The 25,103-nt window shown below is 38.6% G+C and overlaps 1 protein-coding gene and 1 pseudogene across 2 annotated transcripts in view; one reads left to right on the top strand and one right to left on the bottom strand.

Moving 5' to 3' along the window:
- ZNF277 (zinc finger protein 277) overlaps positions 1-25,103 on the top strand; it is a 170,992-nt gene that overhangs the window by 102,396 nt on the left and 43,493 nt on the right. The gene's annotated exons all lie outside the window — the stretch shown is intronic.
- LOC110206923 (large ribosomal subunit protein eL42-like) lies at positions 15,380-16,929 on the bottom strand (annotated as a pseudogene).

Genomic DNA, 25,103 nt, shown 5'->3' with positions numbered 1-25,103 from the left:
TGCTAGTGTGTTTTGGTTTGACACCACTTGGCAATCTCAGGTAACCAGCAGAAAGCTGACTTTCTCAACAGTTCTTGTGTCATCTTTATGCTCCCTGTAATTACTGTCTAGGAAACCCAGGGCAATAGTGATTTCCTTGGAAACAGCATTGCACTCCTCATGTTACTTTTTTTTTTGATTGACTTAAACCTTCCCTGACATGGCAGAGCTTGTTTGTTTTAGGAGTTTTCACATAAAGTAGCTAATCCCTGCTGCCTGCACCAGAATGCTAAAAAATTGAGTCTCAATGTATCAAATGCTGGCAGAGAAATGTGAACATCCCCTAGGGCTGCTTTGCATTCCTCAACACTTCAAGAGGAACCCCAAGAAAAAAAAAGGTGCTTTCAAGTAGCCTCCTAGTTGCAGATTGCTTTTAAAACTTTTTTAAAAATTTAAAGGTTAATGCTACCCTGAAAATTGGTTGATGTTACTCCCATGCATCCAAAGACAAAACTGGGTCATGATTTCATTTTTAATTTGTTAATAATCTAAATACTAATCTCCCCCAGTCCTTAACACTTAACAGCCATTTATTGACCATTTTCTGGCTCAGTGTTTTTATGTTGTATATTATATCTGGCAAAGTGGAAAACGCCATGATTATTGTTGCACATGCTTTTATTTACTAATGGTGATAGGTGTTAGGTCTTCTGCAGAGAATACCAAATCATCCACTGAGTTTAAAATAAAAATTAATATAATTTCTGTTCCTCAACTCAGAGAAATGAAGGCTACGAGGAGAATAATTAATCTACCTCTACCGCATTGTAGGAAGAACAGGAGGAAATAGTTTTACATTGTCGATCCCTGTGAATTGTAAAATGTTTTAAACTGGTTTTGAAGCCAGCCTTGGCAGATCTTTACTAGCTCTATGACCCTTGGAAAGGCAGTTAACCTCTCTGAGGCTCAGTTTCCTCATCTGGACTGTATTGAGGATCAAATGAGAAAATGTCTGTGAAGTCTTTTGCAAACCTTAAGCACTACACAAATATGAGATGTTAGTATTATTATTGTTATTATCACTGTTATATCATTCTTCCCATCTTGTTTGACAGTTGAGAAAAAAACAATCTAAGGACAAGTTGCCATTCTTCTATCATTCTTTAATATTTCATTTCTTTGGGCTATTGTGCAGGTGGAGAGAAAGACCACTTTTTGTAATTCAGTAAAAGTACAGAGATATAAGCTTGTCTTCCATTGACTCACTGAAAACATTTTGAGGTTAAATCCAGTGGGAGATGCAAACCACTCTAGTAGCAGTGAGGATAACAGGAATGAGATGCTCCTCGTCCTACTGCCAAAGAGTTTTCAATTTCCTGTATTAAGTCTCTTTGTTTTAAAAGCTTTTCATTCCATGTGCTTTTAGGGTTATGAGTCTTTTAGTATAGCAGTATCTAGTAAATATGTTCTTCAAATTTTATGAATGAGTATTAGGTCCAGGCATTTGTAGGCAATATTTATCTATATTGATGCTCTGGATCCAGTAGAATTTATTTGTTGAATTTTCAAGAATGTTTTGAAGAGTATATTTGTGGTATAAGGCAGTTAGATGGATGGAGGACATCAGGAAGACCTGAGTTCGAATGTGGCCTCAGAGACTTACTAGCTATGTGACCCTGGGTGAATCACTTAACCCCATTTGCCTCAGTTTCCTCATATGTAAAATGAACTGGAGGAGGAAATGCCAAACCACTCCAGTATCTTTACCAAAGAAAATCCCAAATGGGCTCACAAAGAGTTGGACATAGCTGAAATGACGGAACAATAGTTGTGGTGTAGAGATTTTTCATCTGTTAGTTTTTAAAGGATAGTGAGCTGATATATAATTCTTGGGGGAAGTAGGATTTTAAGGGGTTCTCATCACCATCTCATTTTCATCTTTCATACTGTAAGAATTGTAGTCTTAGTGATATGGGCTATCCCTATACAGTTATTGTTATAATGTTACTCTATATTTCACCACAGGCAAATGGATATTTTATCCATGCTTTAAACATTTGTAAATAATGTGTAAAGGTTAGCAATAATAGCTGTGGACATTTGCACCCTGTGTACAATAGACCCTCAATGAATATTTATTGACTTTTTTATTTTATACAAGTAATTATTTAAATGCCCTTCCTCACAGCCAAGGGCTAGCCTAACTGACTGCTCAAGATTCTTTATAGTAATTTGATGTAAAGAAACCTTCCCATTCTGGAGTGGGATTATAGTGGAGGTCCTAGAATCTCTGAAAATCTTTAAGACACTGCTTTCTGTAATAGAGTTTTAATTATTATATAGAATCTGCAGGCTGGGTAACTAGCACTTGAAGGTTTGCAAAGCACTTTAGATAAGTTAGCTCATTTTACACTCACAGGAATCCTGGCAGGTTGATGCTATTATTATCCCAGTTTTACAGAGGAGGAAACTGAGGCAGAAATTAAGTGATTTGCCCAGTGTCTGGGACTGGATTTGAATTTGTAATGAATCAGATGGTTTTCTAGGTTCTGCCTAATCAATCAGTATTCATTAAGTGTTTCCCACATGCCAGGCATTGTCCTAAGTAGTGGGGATACAAAAAAGAAACCAAAGGCAGTCCCTGCCCTCAAGAATCTCACAGTCTATAAATTCTTATCTTACAAAATACCTAACAACCTTAAGCACAGAAGAACATTGATTCTGCCCACAAAAGAAAAGGTAATTTCTCCCTTTTTGAAAAACATTATATCATCCACTCATCAACTACACCTCTGGCACTATTAAATAGTACCCTAGTCAACCAAGAATGAGCCTGTGTCCCTCAAAAGGAGTTGGGAACAGGGTGCTCCATGGCCAGCTGAAGTCAGTATCCCGAGACATCCACCTTGCCCATTGTTAGTTTTCCCTATCCCTACTGAACTATTTTGACTCATTCAGACATTTCACTTCATGGATACTAGATAGTGAGTAGGACTTTTCCAAGCCCTTCCTTCACCTTGATTCATCAGGCTCAATACCTTTTGCTTTATCTCCCTGTTGCACAACTCACATTGCACTTAATGTGCCTGTGAGTAAATAGCTCAGAATTTCCACACTCTTTTTTTCTAAAGATCTTTCCATCAGAGTTCTTAATGCATTAGCTATTTTGCCATTTGGTAGGCAGTCTGGACACTGGATTTGTAAACAAGTTATCTGAAAAGAAGTCTGGCACTCTGTGATTCATTTCTAATGGCAGTACATTGGGCAGACCATTTTTTTTCATTATTTATCTCTTTAATTTTCATTTTCACTCAGTTTATTCATTCATTTTCCTTCATCCAAGGCTGAAGAATCATTGAAATCATACATTCTAATCTATTACAGGATTGCTTCCTCTCCAGGGTTTTGTCCCACTCTGAGATTCCTGGATGCCAATGTTTCCAGCCCTACTCATGGGAGAATATTGTATAAACTGGGCATGTAAATTGAAAAACAGATCTGCTTGTACAGACTTTTGCTAGGCTTTAGAGGGACAAGGAAAATTAAGACAGAGGAAAGCAGTGTGGCTTTCCCAGTCTATTGATGATCCCTACTTGCCCTAAGAATAGAGAAAATCAGTCAATAGATATAAATTGCCTACAATATGCAAGGCACTGTGCTAAGCACTAGAGATACAAAAAGAGGCAAAATACAGTCCCTGTCCTCAAGAAGCTTACAAACTAATAGGGGAGACAACATGCAAAGAAATATATACAAAACAAGCTATATGCAGGAGAAATAGGAATTAACTAACAGAGGGAAGGCACTGGAATAAAGAAGGATTGGAGAAGCCTTCCTGTATTAGATGGGATTTAGTTGGGACTTAAAGGAAGCCAGAGAGGTCAGTAGGTGGAGTTGAGGATTTCAGGCATGGGGGATAGCCAGAGGAAATGCCTGGAGCCAAGACATGGAGTGTCTAGTTTGTGGAACAGCCAGGAGACCAATGTTATTGGATCAAAGAGTACATGTCAGGGAGTGAGGGATAAAAAGACTAGAAAGGTAAAAGGGGACTGGGTTAATTTTGTATTTGTTAGGAAGCCACTGGAACTTATTGAGTAAGGGGGTGACACGATCAGACTTGCGTTTTAGGAAGATCACTTTGGTGGCTGATATGGCTTTAGTGGCTAAATGGAAGATGGATTAGATTGGGGAGAGACCTGAGGCAGGGAAATAAACTAGAATACTTAGAATACTACTGCAATAGTCCAGGTGTGTGGCAATGACAGCCTGCACTAGAGTGGTGGAGGTGTCAGAGGAGAGAAGGAGGCTTATTTGAAAGATGCTGCAAAAGTAAAGTAGCAGGCCTTGGCAACAGATTGGACAGATAGTGAGGAATCCAGGATGACTCCTAAGTTGTGACCCTGAGGGATTGGAAGGATGATGTTGCCTTCTGCAGTAATAGGGAAGGTAGGAGTAGGAGAGGGCTTTAGGGGAAAAATAATAAGTTCCATTTTGAATATATTGAGTTTAAGATGTCTATTGGAGGGACAGCTAGGTGGTGCAGTGGATAGAGCACTGGCCCTGGAGCCAGGAGGACTTGAGTTCAAATGCAGCCTTAGACATATCACACTCACTAGCTGTGTGACCCTGGGTAAGTTACTTAACCGTAATTGCCCTCACCAAAAAAAAAAAAAAGATGTCTATTGGACATCCAGTTTGAGATGTCTGGAGATGCAGGATTAGAAGTCAGGAGAAAAGCCTGACTCAGGAAACATTGGTTTGAGGGTCATCAAAGAGTAGAGATGATAATAACGGATAGAAGATAAATAGAATAAGAGAGGTGGGCCTCCTGTCTGCCATTTTCCCCCACTAATTTTTATGGCCTTTTTAAAGCCTCTACTGAGGCCCTTGGAACAATGAAGTCATGGCAGAGTAATAGATTTCTATATCGATTAGCATTGAGAGACAGTGATGCAATAAGACAAGTGCTAAATTAGGAGCCAAGAGGCAAAGATTCAAATCCCAGCTATGTGGGAATGGACAGAGCTGCTTCACCATTCTAAGCCTCAATTTTTTTTTCCCATGGTAAAATGGTGACATTAATAGTTGTAACACTTACCATATAAGATTTTGAGAAAAATACTGTATGGATTTTAAAGGGTGGTAGTGGTTGACAGTTTTGTTTTTGGATAAAACGAGTGATTTCATTGATCTAGAGAGCTTCTAGTGAAGAATCTTCTCTACTAATGAAAACTAATAGCTTTTCTGCAACTTGTACTATGAGAGCTCCCTGGGTCACTGAGAGTTTATATGACTTGCCCATGGTGGTATAGCCACTGTGTGCTAGAGACAAAACTGAAACCCAGTTCTTTCTGACTTCAAGGCCAATTCTCTATCTGCTGCACCATGATACCTGTCAGTGTGGTGTTTAATAGTGTGGCATCAAAAAGTTTGAGAGATATAATTCCTGGGTAATTTAATCATTTCATTAATAATGCCATCTTTTTAATAAAAGGGTGGTCATTTGGCCATTTCTCACTTAGTGCAAAGACCCCTCATGACAGTGGGCTCACAGTTTATATACCCTTGGAAGAGCAGGTATTCTTGAGGGTGGCAATGAACGATGACTTGTTAACAATTAATGAGAGAATGAATATTACAATGAGAGGGTAGGTTATATTAGAATGAGGGTCTTGGGGTACATAATTTGGATAACCCAAATCTTGGTCAAAGAGACATATCAATTTCCATATCACCTGACTGACAAAAAGAGGATCCACATTTTCCCAAACCCGTCTGAGCAAACACAAGAGCAGGAATGCATTCATTAGCCTAAACTTAGAATTTCTTTTACTGTCTTTGATTAGATCTCAGCCATCCTGGCTAGGTAAATCTTTTAGAGAGATTTCCCACACTGGTTGATTTCTGGATAAGGAAGTAGAAAAAGGGGAAAAACTTGGTTCTGATTCAATAATTAGTTATTCATACAAGAGAGAAATAATCATTTCTCTTAATAGTATTACTAGACTCAGGATGTTGCATCTGGCTAACCTATATGCTGTGACTTCACCTTTCAAGGGAATATAAAGGTCATGCCATACAAGGATCAGCTGAAAGACTGAGGGATGTTTAACCTAAGGAAGAAAAGATGTGAAAGGGGCATGTGTTCAAGTATTTGAAGGTCTGTCATATGGAATGAGTATTAAACTTCTGCCTTGCCCCAGAGGGCACAATGGGAAATAACAGATGGAAGTTTTAGAGTCAGATTTAGGTATGACATAAAAGAAAAGAAAACCCTGACAACTGAGCTTTGCCTAAAGGAAAAGGATTTTCTCTAGGTATAGTGAACCCTCCCCTCATTAGAGATCATCTGTGGAAGATTGGCTGAACGTTTGTTGGGGATGTTATAGAAGGTATTCTCGTCCAGGCAAAGGTTGGACTTGATAGATCCTAAGGTACCTTATAACTCTAATTCTGTTTTTTTTAAAAATGGTACAATATTTCAAAAGTAGAAGATGGGAGATGAGAGGAAGAACCTGCCCCCATACGTGGTTTTCTAGGCCATTGGTATTGCTATTGAATGGAATTTGGTGTTTGAGGGTCAGGAATCACCTTGGCTAGTTTCCTGAACATTATAATCTCTTCCCCCATTAGAATGTAAGCTACCCGAGGGCAAATGACTATCTTGCTTACTCATATTTGTCTCACCAGTATTTAGGATAGTGCCTGGCATGTGAAAAGCAAGTGCTTAATGAGGGAGCAACCTTTTTTTCACTCAAAGCCACTTATTCATTGAGCCAGGAAAAATTCTGCTATATACCAAGTGATTATTAATTGGTTCTTTGCTCAGCCTTGGACTTTGTTTTTTCTGCCTCTCTTTTGCCTTTGGTATATCAATATTAAAGAACTACTTTCCTCCCAAATATACCCATTTCCAACTGTAATTACAATTTTTATTTGCTTCCAATATAGGAAGTACTATATCTAATTTGGGATCACCTGAAGTTTCGTTGATATTTCCTCCATTTTCAACTTATACATACAAATGAGACCACGCCCTAACCTCTTCCATGCCACACTTGACACTTTGTACCAAATAGGGAGGCACATGGTTCTTTATTGTGCCCTTTATCTAGTACATCAACTGGTCTTTGAACCATACAATGATAGTTTTCTCCAAGGATTCTTTGCTCTAAAATTTTGATTTCATCAGTTCAAATAGGCAACATCTGTGACCTTCCTGTCATTTCTCAATTTTGTAATTCCATGAATGAAACTTAGTCTCTCTAGCTCATGTATGTTGTTTGGTTTTGGGTTTTTTTTTAAATAAAGTCAGAGCTCATGGGTTAACGACTGGGAGGACCTTGTGTGCTTTTTTATGGTTTTCTCATTTTACAATATTTTTTTACCCTAAGGTGATTTTAAAAACATTTGCTGTAGGTGAAATTATCCAATACATTAACCTTGCAGATATTGTTTTAATTGTCCGAATGACTTATAACCTACTTAACCTCCTACCAATAGTACTAGCAGAATTAGGGTAGAAGTAGTGGTCCCAGCCTAGCCTAGCCATAGCATAAAGATATTATTTTTTTTAATACTTCAAAATTTCTCATTATAATGACCAAATGTGGCCTCAGATAAGAAAATGTACCTCCCCGTCTTCTTTATAGAGCCAGGGAACTATAGGTGTGGAACATTACATATGAAACATTATAATAGTCTAGTGCAGAAATGCCAGACTCAGTTGACATATTGATTTTGCTGAATTCCTTTTTTTCTTTCTCTTTTATTCTTTTGTTATAAGGGATGGTGTGCTGGGGAGGGAAGTTAAATGTATTTGAAAACTAAGGTGGTGTGAAAATAAAAGCTTTAAGTAAAAATTTAAAACATGCATTTATTTAAAATGAATTTAAATCAGAGGGGGGGGGAGAGAGAGAATTGGTCATCTAAGTTCTTCTTGAAGGCTTCTAAGGAGAGGGAACTCACTACCTCCTGAGGTAGTCCATCTCACTTTTGGGCAGCTCTGTTAAGAAGTTTACATATATATACAGAAGTTTTTATACATATGTGTGTGTGTGTGTGTGTCTATGTCTATGTCTATGTCTATGTATATATATATTTATATATATATATATATATATATATATATATATATATATATATTCACCACACACATACTTCAAGCAGCCATGATTTTGTTATTGTGTGTATGACATACACTGATATGGATGACAACCTCTCTACATCTACAGGGTTTTCAGCAGTTGCTGTGATGAAATAAATTTATCACTTTGTGGCCAAGCTAATGAAGAGCTCTCACAACTTAGCTAAGCTGGTGCTCCAAGGATGGGTGTATGGTCTGTCTCCAAACCCTACTGATAGCCTTTCTCAATTAGCAAGTCCTGCAAGGGCTTGAATTCTGCCAGAACAACCTTCAAAAACACAGCCATGTCTGTATGCTTCAGTGAGGCCTTGGAATAGGAATTTTTAGATTTCAAAAATGTGAATTTCTCTCAATCCTCCACTTCAGGGAAGAAATGGAATATAGAAGAATAGAGAACTGCATTAACAGAGGCTCACCTTCTAGTAATGGAAGGTGATAATCCCATGGTAGTCTGTACTTGTCAGACCCAAGTGTCTCTGTTTAAGAATGACATTGATTGGGGCAGATAGGTGGTACAGTGAATAGAGCACTGGCCCTGAAGTCAGGAGGACCTGAGTTCAAATCCAGCCTTAGACACTTGACACTTACTAGCTGTGTGACCTCGGGCAAGTCACTTAACCCCACTGCCTAGCCAAAAAAAAAAAAATTACCTTGATGAGCTAACGAGTTTGCTTGAGAGCCTCTAGGATGGTAAAGGGCTTTGAATCTATGTTATATGAGTATTGTCTGAAGGAATTAGGCATGTTTAGCCCAGAGAAAAAAGATGAGGGGAACAATGTGGATATAATGGCTATCTTCAAGATTTTAAAAGGGTGTCATGTGGAAGAGTGATTAGGCTTGGTTCTGTTTGGGTGGAAGTTACAAAGAGACAAATTTAAGTTTGATACCAGGAAAAACCAACAATTAGAGTTGTCCAAAAGTGAAACGGACTGCCTGGATGACCACTTCTCAGATCTATTATCATGGGGATTCCTTTTGTGTGTGGGTTGCACTAGATGGCTGTAAAGGTCCCTTCCAACTCTCTGTGATTCTGTGAGACCTGGATTTTTATTATGCACCTACCATATACAAGGCACTGAGAATACAAGGACATAAACAAAAATAGTTCCTGATCTCAAGGAAGTTATGTTCCACTTGGGGAAGGGGCAGTGGAGGTAGTTTACAATATGTATGGCAATAAAGCAATATAAAACATATGTGTAGTAAATACAAAGCACTTCCAAGAATGAGGGACAGCATTGATTCTCGGGAGGAGAAGAATAATAAGGAAAGGCACTGTATAAGAGGTGGCACTTGATCTGAGCCTTAAAGGAACTTTTATGTTCTAAAATGTTTATAGCAGCTCTATTTGTGGCAAAGAACTGGAAATTTGCAGGGATGTCCATCAATTGTGGGATGGCTGAACAAGCTGTGCTATATGATTGTGATGCAATACTACTGTGCTCTAAGAAATGATGAGCTCGATGATCTCACAAAAAACATGGAAAGACTTGCACAAAATAATGAGCGAAATGAGCAGAACAAAGAGAACATTGTATACAGTAACAGCAGTATTGTTTTAAGACTTTGAGAAAATAAGTCATTTTGACTTAAATACCCAAATTAACTACAAAGGATATATGAAGAAAGACATATGCAGCAGAGAAAGAACTGATAAATAGAAGTATGTACAGAATAATTTTACATATATGTGTGTATATGTGTGTGTATGTATGTGTGTGTGTGTGTGTGTGTGTGTACATACACACATTTGTGCCTAATGGTAGTCACCTCTAAGGTGGGTGGGGAAGGAAAAAAAAAGAAATTTACATGATAACTATATTATATATTTAAAATGAATAGCAAGTTGTAATAACAGATTTGCAGTTTCATGTGCCATCATGTTTCTTATCATACTATGTTATAGGAATGTTTGTTATATTTCACAAATTTTTTAAAAACATTTTTTTAAAAAGGGACCTAGGGATTCCAAGAGGTGAATGGGAAGAGAAAGAACATTCCAAGCTTGGGGACAGCCTATGTAAAGGCTGAAGGCAAGAGAGGAAATCTCTCATATGGGTAGCCAGTACTTCCTATATACTCATTAATTCTAATTTGACTAGAATGTGGGATGCATGAAAATAATAATGTAAAATCAGTCCAGCAGGATAGATTGGGGCCAGGTTCTGAAGCGCTTTAAAGGCTGAACAGAAGAGTATATTATCCTAAGGGCAGCAGGGAAGTATCCAAGTGTTTTGAGCAAAGGGCAACAACATGGCAGGTAACTGTTCAGTGACTTAGAAATGTTTTATTTTCTCCTCAAAACCAACCTGAACCAACCTGAAAAATTCCAGCACTAACAGGGTGCTAGCATTAATGCATGTCTTCAAGGTGTAATTGTGACCAAAAAGAGAATTAAGACCAGAAATGGAGAGTAAGGATAAATGGAACAGTTTAGGTTCCTAAAATCATAAATTTAGAACTGGGAGGGGCCTCCTAGACCAACTAGTTCAACTCTGTTTCCAACAATGATTACACCCCACAACCTGCCAATCACAAACCACTTTAGACCCTCACAGAGAGGCAAAGGAAGCTGATAGAGGAAGGCAAGTAAGATGTACTAGACTGCCCTGGACTGAAGGAACAGAATTCAGGCTAAAAAAAAGGAATACTGTTCTCCCCCCACTTTCTAGAACATAGTCTTCTAAGTCGGCCAGTCTCGGTCTCCAAAGATTATGCAGAAATTTGAGGTTAGGATGTTCCTGTCTGTTTGTCCAGAAATCCTTAGACTTCATGTGCATTTACTGGATTCCTTTTTAAGTGCTTCCTGCCCGAGTTCTGAAAGGTGCCTTCCATTCCGTAACATGCCTTCTGGCTGGTAAACTACCTGGAGTAAGTGTTAATTTAAACCCAGAACCCCTCACAACAAATGAACATAAAGCTTTTGCACAGTGTTTGAAGAGGATCAGTAAATGGCCACTTGCCTCTGAAATCTAAGGTTCAACCTGATTTAGTTAAAAGGAAGTAATGAGTTTGGCAAGTTCTTCTCTTGGCCATTCACACACTTCAGAAAACTAATAAACAGTTTAAAAAACTGTCCTTTTCCACCCATGAAAAGTCTGGGTCTGGAATAGCTAGTTCTTTTGTCTACTAGGGTGATCCATGGGGATCAAGGTGTCTTGGAAAATCAGTGGAAGAACTTGCCAGATTTATGCCTGAAATATCAGGAGCTCAATGTAAAGAAGTTCCTTTGTTATTGGGTCCACTGAATAAATTCTGTTATAACAACCACCACAACAAAGACAATATAAGTTTGTAAGCAGTGGGAATATTTCAGTTTGGCTTTAGAAAAACCTCTCATCCTCTTTTGATGAACTGAATCAAAGGAAGGAGGAGCATGACCATTTTTTCATATAGAAGGAATAACTGTCAGGGTCTCTGAGTTTAAACCATTTGCCTCTAAGTTCTGTCATGTTTTTATTGGATTTAACTGTAATTTTTTTAAAATTTATAAATATTTGCTCTCCCTTTTACCCCCACTCTTCCTCCAAAAAAGAAAATCAAAACCCTTATAACAGACATGCATAGCCACCCAGCATGATAACTACATACCTGAAATGGGAAGACTGAACCTGACATTTCTCTTGACTTCAGGAGTTTTGATCTGAAACAGGACTAAAGCCAATATGATGTCTGAACTAACATCAGCACCAATATAGTAAGTCCCAGGAGCAGTGGGTCACCAGGCTGCCTTTCTGACCTGAGAAAGTAACAGAATAGGTCAAAGCTTCTGTTTTGATCCACAGGGCAGGACAAGCTTATGAGTAGCCACTGTACTTCCAGTCTGGGTGAAATAAGGAGAACTTGTTCCAAAACAAACAAAATACATTTTTTAAAAGTCCCATATTGACCATAGCCAAAAATATGTGTCTCATTCTCTATATTTGGACCATCACCTCTCTGTTAGGATGTAAGTAGCATTCTTCATCCTTGGTCCTCTAGCAACATGACCAGAGTTGACCAGAATTCTTAAGTACTTAAATGTGTAACTCAAAGACTGCCATATAAAATATGATTCCTTTAGGCACTTCAATTGCATGCACTGAGGAGAAAGGGGAGAATATCTAACATTTTACCCTTTACCCTTTTCTGGGAGAAGCAAACATCATGTAGAATGGTCTTCTTTGAGAGAACTAGAGAGAAATCCACCTCTTTGTCAGGTTCAGATCTTAACAGGCTTAAAAAAAAAAAAAAACTCAATGTAATACAGTGTTACCACACCTGAAATTTCCTCCAAAGTTCTGTACAATGACTCTCACCCACATTCCATTTAGAGAAGAGCTGCAGGCCTATTACTTCATTTGTCTTGAATTGCATCTTGAGTTCTTTTCTCAGAATTTGTTTCCATGGTAACAAAAATGCCCACTGAATTTACACATCTAACTGCACAATCAATATACAAAATCTCAAACACAAACCCAAGATCTTCAAACCATAGCTGTAAAGTATTCAGGTTGGCAATGATGACTTTGTGTTCTTACTAGAATGGAAATTTGCTCAATTTGTAAAATCTCTTGAATTTTCTTTAGAATTTCTGTCTTAGGATATATAATGTTCTCAATAGGCAAGTTTCTTGTTCAAGCAAATATCCTTTTAATGTTAAAGTTTGGACAACTTACAGTTGGTATGTGTGAAATAGAAACTAGGATATAATTGTGCCTAGCCTGTCCATTTGTAGAAAGGTGACAAAAGAAACCACTATGAGGGTGAATCTACTATAACTCACTCTTTGCAGAAAGAGACTTTTCCACAGATGAGTTCACATTTGTCTTACCTAGATATGTTGTATATTTTAGGTAAGCTGAATGTTCCTTCATCCATTCTAGAAGTATTAATTTAGTATCTCCATAACATGAGGCACTGTGTGGAATAGAACTGGGCAAGCGCTTTCCCTTATAATGTTTATAGTCTAGAGCAGGGTTCCCATTTAGTGGTTCTCAAACCTCTTGGGGATTCATAATGATGGTCCAAGGAGTTTGTGCTAAAAAAAATTTTATTGGCCACTTAAATATTGTAAAATAGTAGTGAAATAAAACAGTAAATAGTAAGGAAAAAAGTAGCAAAATAAACACAAAATGAGTAGTATATTAAATTATCCTGGGGGTAACACAATACATTTTTGTTGCTGTTGAAAGGGGTTCAAAAAACAAAAATCACTGGGAACCATCAGTGTATGGTTGTGTATACATGTGGAGGTGAATTCCAAGAGATTTTATCTGCAGTGCAAAACAGCACATGTTAAATGATACAAACTCAACACTTTAAGTGTGCAGAGGAGGTGGGGTTAGGTTCCTGTTGGGATGATAAAGGAAGAGCTCATGGAGACTTTGCTGGGCAGGTAAGATTTTTTTAAGTAAAGTTGTGGAAAGAGCATTCTAGGTAAAAAGAACAGAGTGAGCAAATTTATGGAAGTGGTCAAAGTGTTCAGGGAAGAAATAGTACAGATTTGTTTCAGAATGAGTTCTGTGTTGGTAGTATTTGGAAAATGAGACCTGAGTCAGCCTTGGAAGAGTGTCAGGATAAAAAGTTTGGATTTAATCCTGTAGGCATTCGAGATTCTTTGTTTAAAAATTATTTTTTTCAGGTAATGTGTTTTTTTTCTTCTCCTTTCCACGTCTGCATCCCCAGTTTAAATAATTTTTAAAAAAATAACAAATACTCATACTTAAGCAAAACAAATCTCTGCATTGGCCATCTTCAAAAATGTTTGTTCCAATCTGCAGCTTGAGTTCATAGCCTTTCTTTCAGGTGGATAGGTGCTTTCAGGAGGTTTCATTTTTGGTCCTCTAGAATCATAGTTGGTAATCGCATTGATCAGAGTTTTTAATACTTTGAAAGTTATTTTTCTGTAGCATGAGGTTGTTTTTATATAAAGAGTTCTCCTGATTCTGCTCACTTCACTCTTCAATTCATATAGCTCTCGGTCTATTCTTTCAGCATTTTTTATGGCATAATAAGTATTTCTTTATGTAGCATAATTTGTTCACTGATCCCCTAGTTGATGAGCTCTGTATTAGATTCTCATCCTTTACCATTACAAAAAGAGCTGCTATAAATATTTTTGTACATGTGGTCCTTTTGCTCTCTCTTTGATCCTTTGAGATATGGGCCTAGTCAAGGTCCATTCCAAAGGTATACATAGTTTAGTGACTTTTGGGCCGTAGTTCCAAGTTTCTTTCCTGAATGGCTGTACCATTTCCTAGCTCAACCAACAGTGCATACCTGCCTTCCTGCAGCTCCTCTAGTGTTCGCCATTATCCTTTTTTTTGTTGTTATATTTGCTCATATGATGGGTATTAAGAGAAACCTCAGAGTTGCTTTAATTTGTATTTCTCTGTTAGTGATTTAGAGCATTTTTCATGTGACTACAGATAGCTTCTATTTATTATTTTGAAAACTGATTGTTTATATCCTTCGACAATTTATCAATCAGGGAATGGCCCTAATTGGTATAAATTTGAAAATTTCCATATATAAATATAATGTATATACGCACACACACACACACACATATATACACACATATACACACACACACATACACTATAAATATATATATACACATAAAGAAATCTCTATTAGGTAAACTTGCTGCAAAATTTTTTCCCCTTCTAACTTACTTGTATTGGATTTGTTTGTGCAGAAACCTAATCAGAATTGGCCATTTTATTTTCCGTGATGCTCTCTGTTGCTTATTTGGTCGTGAATGCTTTTCTGTTCTTATTTCCAAAAGGTAATTTCTTCATTGTTGCTCTAAATTTGTTTATGATGTGACCCTTTGGGACATGTGTCTACTGGTATACATACATACATACATACATATATAGATAGATAGATATAGATATAGATATAGATATAGATATAGATATAGATATAGATATAGATATAGTGGGAGGTATTGTTCTAAACCCAGTTTCTGCTAGACTGTTTTCCAATTATTTTAGCAATTTTTGTCAAATAGTGAATCCTTAGTCCAGTGGCTGAGGTGTTTGTGTATTGATCAATAGATTACTAAGCTTGTTTACTTGTGTATGTTGATTGACTTCTTCATTTTTTAACCAATACCAAAACATTTTGAGAATTAGCACTTTGTAATATAATTTTTGGAGGTCCAACTTTTTTCCCCATTATTTCCCTGAATATTCTTGACCTTTTGTTCTTCCAGATGAATGTTTGATAGAATCTGTTTGCAAATCTGTATGATTGTAGTTTTTCCCCCACTTTGAAAGGTCATTTTATGAACCCTTTGATTTTTTTTTTCTGAGGATGGGTTATTTAAATTCTCTATTTCTTGTTCTGTTAATCTGAACATTTTACATTTTTGTAAATATTCATCCATTTTATTTAAGTTTTTGCTTTATTGGCATATAGTTGGGCAAAATAGTTTCTAATATTTCACTAGAGAAACTTTCCACTGGTCACCCAACAACCACTTTATTACCCACTTGATTCCAGGCCATGGTAAGGGTGTTTTAGCCAATTTGTGCTTAGATACTAAGACAAAAGTGAAACAGTTCTTACCCTCAAGTAGTCTACATTTTAACAAGGGACACAGTACATATATAGGTATAAACAAAATGAAAGCAATGTGATTTCAGGGAGGGGGTCACTACCATCTGGGATAATCAGGAAAGGTTCCATGTAGAAAATGGCAAGTGGACTGAGTCTTGAAGGAAACTTGGGATTCACAGAGGTAAAGGTGAGAAGAGGGGTGTATTCCAGGATGGCACAGCTGGTATAAAGGTAGAGATGGAAGGTAGTGCACCGTGTTTGAGGAACAGTTGTTGCTGTTGTTTTTTAAGTACAATTAGACTACAGAGAATATAAAGAGGAACAATATAATGAGACTGAAAAGGTAGGTTGGATGCATATTGTGACAGGTGTTAAATGCCAAACATAGAAATGTATAGTTTATTTTATAATGAATAGGAAGCAGCCAGAGTTTGAATAAGGGTTAATAGGAAAATTGGGGGACAGTGGAGAGAGGGGAGACAAAGCATGGAGATCACTGTAATGATCTAGCCTAGAAATGATGATGGCCTGAGCTAGGCCATGTGAAGGGAGAGGAGACAGACAAGAGATGTTGTGAGGGTAAAAATGGCAAGATGTGGCACCTGGATATGTGGTATTGAGCGTGAGGAAACAAGGATGATGGCAGGTTATAAGTCTGCATAACTGGAAGGATGGTGGTGCCCCTGACAGAAATAAGGAATTTCAGAAAAAAAGACAGGCTTCAGAAGAAAGATAATGAGTTCTGTTTTGGATGCGTTAAGTTTGGGATGCAAACCCATTTTGGTTTTTTTGGGGGGGTTTGTTTGTTTCTTTGTTTGTTTGTTTGAAATGGAATGGTTTCCTATTAAGACGAAAACGATGAAATTCAGAACTGGATCATTTGGCCCTTTCTCTTCTTATCTCCCCCCGGTTCAAAATGCTTACCCCTCTTAATGGCAAGCATCCTCTTAGACCTGGGTTCCACACATTCAAGCCTCAGTACATACAATCTTTTTTGTGGTCTTTGCCTTTTTCCGGAAAATTGGTGGTGTTTGACCACCATAGCCACTCTGCTTCCGATTGTATCGCCTTTTTCCCTGAGCGTACAGGGAATCTTTGCCTTTCTTGTACTGCATCACTTTGTGAGGCTGGTGCTTGCCGCACTTTTTCCAAAAACTTCTGCGGGTTTTAGGGACGTTCACCGAAGGGCAGCGCTGCGCTTCCAACTGGGCTTCTCTGATGACAAGGGCCGCGGGGATCCCTCGGCCGAGCGCTCATAAGCGAACGCTCGGCCGAGGACGACGACGAGCTAAGGAAATGACTGGCTTCGAAGGATGACTGCGGAAGACTCAGGAAACCCATTTTGAAATAACTAATAGGTTACTGGTGATTCACGACTAGAAGTCAGGAAAGACTAAGGCAGGTCGTCAAGCTCTGGAGTCATCTGCATAGAAAGGATCGTTAAACCTATAAGCACTAATGAGTTCACCAAATTAGAGTTATCAACAGCAACATTCATGGTTATGTCCTTTCAAAACCCTGTTCTGGGTTTGTTTCAAATCTAGAGTTAACTGTCACATGCTAACAAATTGAACATGCAGTTAATTCTCCCCCGAATCTCTATTTATAGTCAGGTTTTTGTCTTTTATCACTGCTAAGCATGCACCAAACATTCCAAGAAAAAAATATGCTGGTGTAAAATAATGTACAATTATCTGTTGATTGAGCATGTGACAGGCACCAAAAAATATACAACAAACCTCTGACTCCAATGCAAATAGCTTCCACAAAGTCCCTATATTTTACTGTCCAGGAAAGAAGTTTAGTTATATTTTCCCATCTCAGACATACATCATATTTGACTTAATTTTTCACTTGATACTCGGTTTTCTGGTTTCCTCCAGCCACTTTCAGCTGTGCCCTAAATAATAGCCAGAAAGCAGAGATGCCTAATCTGTGTATATATTGAGTTTGGGGATGGTTGGGGTGGGTGACTCAAAACTGGGAGCAATAAAAACTGATCAACAGAAGGAAGGAACTTTGGAGAAATAATGTGGTCTCAAGGGGAGGAGAGAAAACCATCCCCAACTAGGAGGGCATTGGAGTCTTTGCAAAATCGGTAGAAGGGCAGATGAAACAAACCTCAATTTCACTCGAGGGAATTTCAAATAGGGTCCCATGGTTATTTTGATACGACATAATCTGGTAAGATGGGACTGACTAAGAAGGTGCTATTGGGGATATAGCTTTCACCCATCTTGTGACATATATTCATTCCCATCAAATCCTTTGATGTGCTCTGTGCTCAAAATATCAGGCAGTTTCACAGCATGACCCAGCATATGAAACACACAATAAAGGGGAGACTTGTCTGGTGAGAGTGTGTGTGTGTGTGTGTGTGTGTGTGTGTGTGTGTGTGTGTGTGTGTGTGTGGTTTTCATTGAGTCTAAGTGACTTGATCTAAGTCACAAAATGATTTATCATTCAGTAACTGACATTCATGATGGTGATCCTCGTTCCTTTTACATTATAATTATAGCAAGATTTGCTTCCAAAACTTAAATTCAAGTGTTCATGCTTAAAGGATTAAGTTATAGTTATCTGGAAAATTCCCTTAGCCAGACCATCTCATTCCCCAGTGATGCCAGCTAAATTGAGTCATTAATTGCATATGCTGTCTGAGCAAGGAACCAAAAATAGTTTTGTCAAGCATCAAACCCCTTCCCCTCCTCCCGCAAGTGATATTTTTTGACTTGTGACCAAGATCAGTCAGACCACTGTCAGTGAGGGTTTGGTGTCCATGGTTTTCTTTCTTTATTTTGGATAGATAGGCAACAGACAAAGGTTGCATGACATCTGCCCTTCCTAAGGGCAGAGTGGGCTGGATGACCTGTCTAGGTCAGTCAGTTCCTGGACGCTGTCAATCAATCAACAAGCATTTATAAAGTGCCTACTATGTACCAGGCACTAATTCTCAGGATTATTTTCCTTTGGCAGGTTATGGCATCTCCTGTCACTCACATGTCCTTTTCTTAGTGATCCAGTTACTTGACGTTATTCTGTGCCTTCATGGACTGAGTGAACAGAAGGATAGGGGTAAGAAAGGACATCCTTTTGGGTGAAAGACAAATGTGGTATAGCAGAAATAGCTATCAAATATTACTCAGTAGACCTGGGCTCTCAGCCTACTTCTGTTAATAACTAGCTGTGTGGCAAAAATATACCCTTTCTTAAAGCTGGTCTACATGATCTCTGACCAAGGCCTTTGATTCTGTCAGTCATGAGGGCTTATGGAAAATTATGTCAAAATTTGGCTGCCCAGAGAAGTTCATCAGCATTGTACGTCAGTGTACATGCTTGCCCAGGTTCTGGATAACGGACAATGCTCTTGTGCTTTCCCAGTCACCAATGGAGTGAAACAAGGCTGTGTGCTTGCTTCCATGCTTTTTAGCATGTTTTCAGTCCTGTTGTCAAATGCTTTCAATGAGGATGAATATGGCTTCAAGGTTAGCTACCGCACTGCTGGTAAATTTTTCAACTTGAAAAGGCCACAAGTCAAGACCAAAGTGGAGGGAGTGTTGGTGCATGATTTTCTGTTTGCAGATGATTGTACACTCAATGCAGCCTCTGAAGCTAAGATTCAACAAAGTATGGATCTGTTCTCTGCTTCTTATGCTAATTTTGGCCTAGCAATTAACACCAAGAAAACACAGGTGTTTCATCAGCCACCACCACACCATCAGTTAGAGCAAATGGAGAAGTTTTGAATGCTGTGGATAAGTTCACTTACCTTGGTGGTGTACTTTATAGGGATGTACACATTGATAATGAGGTTGAAGCATGCACTGCCAGAGCTAGCTCAGTGTTTGGGAGGCTCCAAAGGAAAGTATGGGAGAGAAGACGGGTTAGACTGACTACCAAACTGAAGGTCTACAGAGCCGTTGTGCTGACCTCATTGTTGTATGCCTGTGAAACCTGGGCAGTATACCAGTGCCATGCCAGGAAACTGAATCACTTCCATTTGAATTGTCTTAGGAAGATTCTGAAGATCACCTGGCAGGATAAGATAACAAACACTAAGGTCCTTTCTCGAGCTAAACTGCCAAGCATTCAAACGCTGCCTTAGAGAGTGCAATTCTGATGGGCTGGCCAGGTTTGACAGCAAAACATACCCTTGCCAAAAAGACTATTTTATGGAGAACTCACACAGAGAAAGTGTTCACATGGTGGTCAGAAGAAGTGATACAAAGACACTCTCAAGGTGTCTCTTTAGAACTTTGGAATTGATTGTGACATGGGAGACACTGGCATAGGACCGCCCGGCATGATGTGCCCTCATCAGAGAAGGTGCTGTGCTCTGTGAGAAAAGCAGAATTGAAATAGCTGAAGGGAAATGCAAGATATACCAGTTTAGGTCCACAGGGACTATTTGTGCCCGACCTGTGATAGAGCCTTCCAAGCTGATATTGGTCTGATCAGCCACAGTTGGACACACTGAAACTTGACTCTAGCACAGTGAAGTCATTTTGGTCCTCTTCAAGAGCAAAGGACAACAACCAAATATAACCTTTCTTAAAGTTGGTGTATGTGATCTCTGAGGTCCACTCTAGCATGACAATTGTATGGTTGCTAGTTTCTGTATAATTTGAGGGGCCTATACTCTTAGTCTAGCATCGCTTCTTAACCTGTGGCTCATGACCCCATATGGGGTCAAAAATATTTAGCAACAGTAAAAGGTTTCTGAATGCTCAATGACCAAAAATTAATTAAAAACCAAATGTGTAATGACTCCCAGGTGTTTCTGGCAGGTAGGGTAAATTTTTGGCATAGGTCTGTAATTTCCTGCAAAGGCTGGGCTTCAAACAAGGAAATAGGACAGAGGAAAAAGCCTAGATCTCCCCCATGATTGGTTATTAATAATCATTTCTCTCAACTATGACAAGTGCAGCTTTTATTTTTCCAACTTTTCTCCCTTCAAAAAGCAGGTCTACGCTCCTGTGGTGGCTTTAACATTTAAAACAACTATTGAAAATAATTTATCGAAAGAGCCTACAGCCTCATTAGTCTTACGCTTTTTTCCTCCACACCCCCAGAATTCTACCCCCGGAAGTTAAGACTAGCCTTGTCTGATTGCATTAAAGCTGTCTTGCTCTGTGGTTAGTATTTTGGCACTCGGTGTTTCTATACAGACACAGAGTGTATGTGGGCAGATCACACATCTAGGTTTTCGTTGTTAAGTCCCAACCTTTCACAATGCAGGGCATCTTGACCTATACCAACTAGTGATTATATGGTTCCTGACTGTGCCCTCCTATTTGAGGTTAAAACGAGCTCTTCCTTTTACAAGAAGTTTTTCATTTACCCAGAAGAGTACATTGCTATTAATAAATCATAGAAGAGTAAGTATGACAGCATTGAAATATAGAGTAACTTATCTACTTTGCGTCCAATTTGTCCGAGGCTTGAGGGTAATATCTTTTGGGGATAAGTGAATTTTGATGGTTAAATTGCCTTTCAAGGAGTTTACTGGTCACTTGAGCTTGAGAACAGTGAAGAAGGTGATTGAGAAAGGCTGAAATGGTTGTAGTTTGGGAATGTAATGGACTACTGCATGTTATGAAACAATAAATACGAGGAATTCAGAGAAAAAGAGAACTTGCGTTTGCTTCATCCTGCACTAATTTTATACAGGTTCCCATGTTTCTCTGAATTCCTCATATTGGTCACATATATAGGTATTATATATGTATGTGTACATATATGTAGCGAAAGAATGAATGAAGGTAATGAAACTGAGGAAACTGAACTCTGAGTAATCATAATAACTATTCTTGGTTATTACAGAGAACCCAGAGAACTCTACATGTTATTACCCAGAGAAGAGTTAATAAAACAAACCTCCCACCTCTCGGCAGAGAGACTATTGTTGTTTGTCCTTTGTTCTGGAAGAGGACCATGACATCAGGGAGGGGATGCCATGACTTACAAGTGAATTGGACTTAAGTGAGGGAGGGCTGTGCAAAGTCACCAGCCTCACTTTCTCCTCCAGAGCCATCTGGGTCCAGTGGGCAGATATGGATCAGGATGACTGGAGTTCCCCCTTGCCCCCCAGCAGAAAGGTAGAGGACTACAAGCCCAGAATAGCTAATACATTGTTAGTGTATGGTTTTTGTGTAACTGTTTTTCTTGGTCACAAAAGAAGGTTCAGTTCCAAGGGGAGGGAAGAGAGATAAGATCTAGAAAAACTATGATGTATAAACAAAAGGTATCAAACTTTTTTTTAAGTGAAAGTAGGGAAGGGAGATGAAAAGGGAGAAAGGCAGTAGTATGAAGGAATATAAAGCAAAGGCCAGTGGTTTTTGATTGGTTTTTAGGGTCAGAATAAAAGTATTTATAAAACAAGCACAAGTTAGTTTCCTTACAAATTTTGGCATAGAAATAATGATGCTGTAAGTATGTGGTAATAATGACATTGACTTTGGACTTTATCTTTGTATTCAGGACTGTACAAACAATGCACACACCAGTCAAAAGGGAGAAAACCCTATTTCCAACCCTTCTCCTCCCCTCCCTTAGCCAGGTATGGCAATACATAAGTGGAATACTCCCAATCCTCTCTTCTGTTCATTCATGAACTAATGAACCCAGCATGAGTTTAAATGATGGTGATCTCATTCCTTGCCCCAGTATAGGCACGAAGGAAAATTAAGAAGGCCTAAGCTAAACTGTTTAAATGCATTCTATTTCCCTGTCTTTGGTCAATATATGCAAGGTTCTAATTGAATAAAGCTGTTTCCTTCCCTATAGCATTCTTCAACCTAAGTTAGACAAAATAATTACTGATTAGAATGGCTCTTATGAGAATGAGGTTATAATCCAGAGAAATGGGAGCCAGAACTCTGATTTCTTTCCTTTAAAAAAAAATTTTGTATACTGCCTTTCCTCTAAAGGCACAGTACATAGAACTTTCCAGCAGTAAATATTTCTCACACATAGAAGCAAAACAGCAAAGTAGTGAAAAAAAAGTAATAGAATCAAGATAAATAGAAACAAAAAAATGCACCTAGAAGGAAAAAAAGTACAGAAATTTTTTAGATAGAAGTTTTATTAACTTAGTGGCTTTAAATTTTTTTTCAGTGTGGAACTAAATATCACTATTATCTCCTCTGTTGCTAAAGAATAAGAGGATGATTATTAAAAAAAAAAAAACTTGTTTGGTCCTTACTATGTGCCAGGCAGGCATTATCCCAAGCCCTGGGAATACAAAGAAAAAAGTAAAAACAAGTCCCTCCCCTCAAGGAGCATATATAGTGATGAGGTAGACAACATAGACAGATCAGAACTTACAAGATAAATACATCATAGGTGGAAGGTGACCCTAGAGGGGATGGCACTAGAAGGAAGAAGGACCAAGAGAGGCCTCTTGGAATAAGTAGCATTTGATCTGAGACTTAAAGAAAGCCAAGGATTCTAAGTAGGAAGTTGGGACAGAGAGCATTGTAGGTGTGGGGAACAGCCTGTGTGCAGAGGATGGAGACAGGATATGTCATATCCAAGGAGCAGCATATAGGCATATGACTGGATCTGAGTAGAATGCTTATCGATTAGATAGGTAGGAAGGGGTCAGGTTGTAAAGAGATTCAACTAGAGAAGTTTATATTTGAGCATGTAGTAACAATGAGCCACTGAAGTTCATTAATAAGGCAGGTGAAGGTACCATGGTCTCACATGCACTTTGGCAGCTGTGTAGAGAATGGAATGGAATAGAAAGAGGCAGGGAAACCAACGAGAAGGCTATTGCAACGATCCAGGCAAAAAAGTGATGAGGTTGTAAACTAGGGCAGGGCGGTGGCTGTGTGAGTAGAGAGAACAGAACATACATAAAAGATGTGAAAGTAAACATGATGAGATTGGCAGAAATTAGCTATGTGGACAAGTGAGAGAGAGAGGGGACAAGTGAGAGAGAGAGGGGAGTGGAGAATGATACCATAAGAAGAGAGGGTTTGGGGAAAAAACTCAAAATGTTCTGTTTTGGACATAGTGGGTCTGAGATGCCTTTGGAATCCAGTTTGTTGTCCAATAGGCAATTAGTATTATGGTACTAGAGCTCAGGAGAGAGACTAGGCTTGGATACAAAATTCTGGGTATCATATGCGGGAGGTGATATCTGATCCAGTGGGAGATAGGATCTTGAGAGAGAATCAAGAGAAAAGAGAAGAAAGCTCAGGAAAGAGCCCTGAGGAATCCCCATACTTATTGGGGACCAGGATGAAGATCCTGCAAAAGAAACTGAGATTATATATATGGCCAGATAGGTTAGAGGAGAACCAAGAGAGTAGATTCACAAAAACTTAGAGAAGAGAAAGTAACCAAAAAGAGATGATGATTTACAGTGTCACGTGCTACAGATGGATCAGAAAGGATAAGGATCAAGAAGGGGCCATTTGTTTCAGCAAACAAGACATCATTGGTAAATTTGAAAAGAGCAGTTTTATTTGAATAATACTATTGGAAGCTGTATTGCAGAAGGTTTAAGGGAATGTGAGAAAGGTTCCTAGTTTAGATTTTTTCTCCCCAAAAATGTTAGCAGAGTAGAGAAATAGAGATATGGAACAATCACAGGCACACATAGTATAATCTAGTGAGAGTTAAAGAAAAAGGAGACTTGGGAATATTTATAGGCAGCAGCTAAAAAGCCAGTAGGAAGGGAGAAATTGTAGATTAGAGAGAGAGTGGAGGTGACAGTGGGAGCAATTTGATAGGAAGACAGAAGGGGATGAGATCAAGAAGGGTATGGGTGGAGGGGTTGGCCTTGGCAAGCCAAAGGGCCATCTCATGATCAGAAACCAAAGTGAAGGAGGAGAGAGTGGGAGATTGATATCAGAAAGCTGTGAGGTGAGGAGAGGAGAGGGAACTCTTATAGAATGACTGTGTGTGTGTGTGTGTGTGTGTGTGTGTGTGTGTGTGTGTGTGTGCGCGTGTAAAGTATGAGATGAGGTCCTCAGCAGAGAGGTTGGGGTTAGGGAGTGGGATGGGAGTCTTAAAGAGAGAAGAAAAGGCTCAGAATACTGTTGTGATTGGTATAAAGAAATTTGGTAAGTTTTAGATTCAATTCAGTAATATATGTACATTATAAATCAGGTATACATAGAGTGCCTACTGCAAGCTGAGCACTTTGTCAGGTACTATAGAGAATTATAGATGCATAAGACATGGTTCATCCCCTAAAGCATCATAAAAGAGCTTGGGAAGATATTCCATATACAAAACAATTAGTGATTAATACAATTAAATATATTTAAGTGCTAAACCATGTGGTGAGAACAGTAAATTCTGAGGAGGAGATTGGGATGAGAATTGGAACAGTCAACAAGCCTAACTACATGGGAGAAATTCACATTTGAGCTTGGCCTTGAAAGGTAGGCATCATTTGTATTAAGTGGAAGGT

This window comes from Phascolarctos cinereus, unplaced genomic scaffold (assembly GCF_003287225.1).
Source record: "Phascolarctos cinereus isolate Bilbo 61053 unplaced genomic scaffold, phaCin_HiC Scaffold_1;HRSCAF=81, whole genome shotgun sequence".
NCBI lineage: Eukaryota > Metazoa > Chordata > Mammalia > Diprotodontia > Phascolarctidae > Phascolarctos > Phascolarctos cinereus.
Note: the sequence above shows the minus strand (reverse complement) of the source record. Positions and strands in the feature narration are given on the sequence as shown.